Here is a 6000-nt window from a genome sequence, read left to right as displayed (position 1 = left end):
CACCCTGGCGTTGCTCGGACTATGGCGCTACTGCGCAGACGATTTTGGTGGCCTGCCATGGGAGAAGATACCCGGAGGTTTGTTGCCGCATGTCCTGTTTGTGCGCAGAACAAGAGTACCAATCGGCCCAGCTCTGGGCTTCTTCACCCCCTACCTATTCCTCGGCGACCTTGGTCGCATCTGGCCCTGGATTTTGTCACGGGATTGCCCTCTTCTGTTGGGAACACGGTCATTCTGACCATTGTGGACAGATTCAGCAAGTTTGCTCATTTTGTCCCTCTCTCCAAGCATCCATCTGCCACGGAGACGTCCGAGATCCTTGTTAGGGAGGTTTTCAGGGTCCACGGATTGCCCAGTGACATTGTTTCTGACCGTGGTCCTCAGTTTACCTCTGCTGTCTGGAGATCCTTCTGTTTGGCCATTGGAGCTACAGTCAGTCTCACTTCTGGATTTCACCCACAATCTAATGGTCAGGCGGAGAGAGCCAACCAGAAGATGGAGTCTACGCTACGTTGTCTTGTCTCCTCTGATCCCACCTCTTGGTCATCTCAATTACCCTGGGTCGAGTATGCCCATAATACCCTTCCTTCATCTGCCACTGGGATGTCCCCCTTCCAATGCCTGTACGGATACCAACCTCCCTTGTTTCCTTCTCAGGAGAGGGATCTCTCGGTTCCTTCTGTCCAGGCCCACATTCGTCGTTGCCACCGGACCTGGCATCGGGCCAGGAAGGTCCTCCTTAGAGTTTCTGACCGGTATCAGATCCAGGCGAATCGTCGCCGTATTCCTGCTCCCGCTTATACCATCGGAGATAAGGTTTGGTTGGCTACACGGGATCTTCCTCTACGGACTGAGTCGAGGAAACTGTCACCAAGGTTCATTGGTCCGTTTGTGGTGGAGAGAATCATTAACCCTGTTGTGGTCCGACTCAAATTGCCGGCAATGCTTAGAGTACACCCCACCTTTCATGTCTCCTGCCTCAAGCCGGTTCTTCTCAGTCCTCTGTTGCCCCCTCCTCCTCGTCCTCCTCCTCCTCGGATGATCGGAGGTGGTCCTGCCTACACGGTGCGCCGTATCATGGACTCCAGACGGCGGGGTCGAGGGTTCCAGTATTTAGTGGATTGGGAAGGATATGGTCCAGAGGAGAGGAGTTGGATTCCTCGGCGTCAGATACTTGACGATGACCTGCTTCGTGACTTTTACCGCCTCCACCCTGGCGCTCCGGGTAGTCCGCCCGGTGGCATTCGTCGGAGGGGGGGTACTGTCACGAATCCTGTTTCCTGAGTCGTTTTTTGCCTGTGTTCTGTCCTGGAGTGTTTTTTTTCCGGCGTCCTGGAACGCACCCTGTCTGGTTGCCGGGCAATGTAGCCAGTTGGGAGTTCTGATTACCCGCACCTGTATCCCATCAGCTATCTGCACACCTGGTCCTGATCATCATCTCTCCTCTTCTTAAGCCCGGACCTGACATCCATTCCCTGCCGGATCGTTAGCCATGAACAGTATGTTGTGCCCACGAACCAGCCTCCAGTTGATAGAGTTTGTTTTGTTTTGTTGTTTTGTACGTCTTGCTTGCCTTTAACTTACCTCTGTTTGTTCTGTCTACAGCCATTCACCCGGAACCCATATCCCATCCCTGTCTGCTCGTCGCCAGTTTTTGTTTATCCCTTGGATCTGCCTATCCAATCCCATCAACACACCTCCGCTGCCCGCTCCACCACCTGGAACTATCTACCTCCACGTTCTCATTTATTAATAAATACTCACCATCTTCATACTCACCTTGTCCTGGTCTGCTTCTGGGTCCAATTTTGGTAAACCCTGACAATGTCAGTGTTCTATTGTTTTCAGTACTTGTCTTATATTATCTCCATGTAAAAAAACTGTTTGATTAGGATGAATAATATCTGACAAAACCTTTTTAATTCTATTCGCTAAGCATTTTTTTGCATCACAACACTGAAGTGTAAGAGGCGTCCATTTTTTTTATAGACTGGATCTATGTACATATACCACTTGGATTCTGTTTCTGTAATAATTAATTCAGACAGTTCTGAGTGCCTGATAATCTACCATTTATATAGGAGTGGTTAAATCATGCTAATAACGGTCCTCTGAGTATATCAAAAAAAGTTTGGTATACTTCCACTGGTATGCCATCCAGCCCAGGTGTTTTCCCGGAATTAAAGGCTTTATTGCATTAAGAAGTTCCTCCTGTGTAACTTGGCCTTCACATGAGTATTTCTGTACAGATGTTAATTTTACATTATTAATAGGAAAAAAATCTATACAATTAGCTTCGGTTAGTAGAGATGGAGGAGAAAATTTGGTGAATCATGAGTGACTCCATCATTTGTAACAAGTTTAAGTAAAAAAATGTTGGTAACATTTCTAAGTTGAAGATTGAAAAATAATGTTGTGCATTTTTCCCACAGTTCACTTTATTTTTATAATATATTACAATGGATCTTTCTTGAATAAGTTCCTCCATTTATTTTTGTTTTTCCTCTAAGGGGGGTTTCTTAGCATTCATAGCCATGGTTGTCAACTGTACTGCAGAAAATATAGGTTGTGGTGGCAGCTGCGGGGAAGCACTTGGGAATGCGAGATTTTACTGAAGAAGAGTTGCAGGGTGTGTTAGGTGGTAGTGTTCCGTCCTCCCAGACTGTTGGACTGGAGTATGATCAGATAGGGTTAAATAGTGAAATGGGGTGGTGGGTTTTTTAGTGATGGTTAATAGTAAAAAAAAAAAAAAAAAAGATGGATTGCAATACGCCAACACCATCCCAATGTCAAGTTTCCTCCCTCTCCGGCCTCTAGGTCACCAGGCTCCTCGTTATTGCGTACACCTGTCACCATCATTACGCACACCTGCACGTCGTCAGACTCACCTGGACTCCATCATTTCCTTGATTACCTGTCCTATGTATGTCAATCCCTTTGGTTCCTTCCCCAGGCGTCATTGTTTCTGTTTCTTGTCTATGCGTTGTTTAAGGTTCTTGGTTTGTATTATGTTCTGTTTATTTTATTAAAACACTCACTTGCTTCCCGACTCTCAACGCACATCATTATAGAATGAAGCCTCACCTAAGGGAAGCATCAGGGAGTGTATTTTTTTGGCTCGGTGGGAATGACGCTGGGTCCGGGAGCCGCTATAGGCTCTCATGCCTCAGCTGGTTCGTCGGGCTTTTATGCCTTCGCTGGATCAGCAGGCTCCCCTGCTTCCACTGGCTCGTCAGAATCTCATGCCTCAACCGGATCGCCAGGCTCCCCTGCCTCAGCCGGTCTGTCAGGTTCCCGCGCATCTGCGGGGGTGACCAGTCCGCTCCTGATCCCCAGGATCGTTCCTTGGGTTGGCGTCCTGCGGCTGGGGCCGAACACGGCGGGGAGGGGGTACCATCAGTTATGCTTTCTCTTCGGCGCTCTAGGTTGCCATGCTCCCGTGTCTCAGCCGGATTGACGGGTTTCCTGCGCCTCTGCAGAGGTGACCGTCAGCTCCTGTTCCCAGGGATCGTCATTTTGGTTGGTGTCATACGGCTGGAGCCGCAGGTCGGGGAGGGGCTACTGTCATGTGTGCTCCCTCTCCGGCCTCTAGGTCACCAGGCTGCTCGTTATGGCGCACACCTGTCACCATTGTTACGCGCACCTGCTCATTGTCTGACTCACCTGGACTCCATCACTTCCTTGATTACCTGCCATATATGTCACTCCCTTTGGTTCCTTCCCCAGGCATCATTGTTGCTGTTTCATGTCTGTGCGGTGTTTGAGGTTCTTGTTTTGTATTCCGTTTATTTTATTAAAACACTCACTCCCTGAACTTGCTTCCTGACTCTCAGCGCACATCGTTATACCCAAAGAATAAGAAAATGCTTTAAGTAGTCACATAGCTTAGTCTTCCACCCATGGCAGTCATTCTGAATATATGTGCGGTCCATAAACAAATCTGAAAATTGGATATCCCACACTGGCTGGGTTCAGAAAGGAATTAAACTTCACCTTGCAAGCCAGCGACTGTGACTTGCACTCCAGATGTTTCAGGCTATTGTATTAAACACTCAGATGAAAAGGTATAGATTTGTTCCTAAAGGGGTACAAACTCTTAGTGTAATGCCATCCTCTGTACCTTTAGTTAAAAGTGCATAATTGTACCCCAGTTCATACCTCAGGCAACAGGCCTGGAAGTAGAGTTGTAAAATTCCAGTGACTTTCCCTAAATTCCCAGATTTTCCCCAAATCTTGGATGAAGGATGTCAGATTTCCTGTTTCTGTTTCCAGGAAAGCTCCAACCAAGCTTCCTGTAAAATCTGGGAAAATTACCCGAATTCTGCAACACTACCTACAAGTCACATTACGCCAGCTTGCAAAGTGGTGTGTAATTTCTATTGAAATTCAGCCAGATCCAACAGTTGGAATATTTATTCACCTTCAACCTGCATTCAGAATGACTGCCTGGGGTAGGAATATTGTCAGGACACTACATAACTGACTGGATTAGTTCAGAAAAATGTATGTTATTTTCTCTGTGTGGCATAAAATGTATCAATCTCATACATAAACACAGATATTGAAACAAGAGCATGATGGGAAATATGATAATGATAGGAATATTTTGGTTCAAAGCGATTTGTGTATGATTACATATTGGCGATGTCAATAGGACCAAAAATTGATGAATGCAACAACCATGTCTCTATCACAAAAAAATGCAGTCATGGGTGTTAACTCCACAATTTTTCTCAAAAGGCACTCTGGGAAATATGGCTTTTTTAAAAATATGGCTTTAAACTAAGCAGTGTTAAAACACTCAAAAAAACATATTACACTGAGCAACAGTCTCAGCACTTAGAAAAGTGAGACAAGTTTACTTTAAACCAAGTATTATGTTTTACCCTGTAGTTGTTGCGTATTACTCTACAGTAGAGCTACGCAAACACCACAATTTTGTTCCTTTGAACACTTTAAGAGTAAAATTTAGAACACTGCAACAGAGTTAAATATTTAACACTTTCAAAGGTGTTATTTTAACACCAGTACAGTGGGACTCATATGTTTACTGAAAATGGTGTTCATTTTACGCTTTCAGATCTAAATGTACACCATTGATTTTGCTGTGTGGAGGCGTCAACCGTGGGAGGAGATAGTGAAACAGCAAAAGATGGAAATCTGCCATGGCAGGTTTTGAGTTCCCAAGCGTCCTACATGCTAAAACATGTATATGTTTCCATGTTAGTGTCTGTAAAGGAAATTCAGGCTCACCCTCAGAATGCCTACCCCCAGTCCTGTCTAGTGTCTGTGGCATATGGCCATTGTGATGGAAGGTAAAAGGAAATGACAGGCCATTTGAAGATGCTCTAGCCCCTACCCATGAATAATGCAGAGGGTGCATTGTGCAGGTACGAGGGAGCTGCAAAGTTTATCGGCCTCCGCTGTCTCCCAGGGAGAGAGCGAGACAGAACTACTGCAGGGAGATTAGGCTGACATAGAGCTGGGCACCTGGTCAAACTCAATTAAATAGTACCAGGATAATTCCTCCTTTTCATTGTTCCCAACGGTTTTATTATAGAAATACAGTACACTCTTGAAGTGGCACCACTTTGAAATAACTAAATTAAGCCACTGGTTAACCAATAAATGATGGAGTGACTGGGCTGTTTTTTACTGAGGAATGAGAAACTGTTATCTATTTCAGAAATACATTTAATAAATAACTAAATAGATTATGAAACATTGGAAGGACCCGTCTCTAAAATCAGGTCCAAAAGTACAGAAAGTGTTAATTGATAAGTGCTAGTTCAAGTTTTGAGTGGGAAAGTACTGTTACATACTCAGTCATTCTGACACTCCGTGTGGCTCATATCGCAGCATAAAATGTTCTCTACAACGACTGTACTGTATCATAAAAAAATTCACGTGTTCAGTCCCTGCTTTGTAAATGGCGTAAAACATACATAGATGAGAAACTTTTAGTTCAAAACAGAAATGCTGTGTGTAATAGAATGGTGA

The sequence above is a fragment of the Salvelinus namaycush genome, chromosome 7, assembly GCF_016432855.1.
Source record: "Salvelinus namaycush isolate Seneca chromosome 7, SaNama_1.0, whole genome shotgun sequence".
Taxonomy (NCBI): Eukaryota; Metazoa; Chordata; class Actinopteri; order Salmoniformes; family Salmonidae; genus Salvelinus; species Salvelinus namaycush.
Note: the sequence above shows the minus strand (reverse complement) of the source record.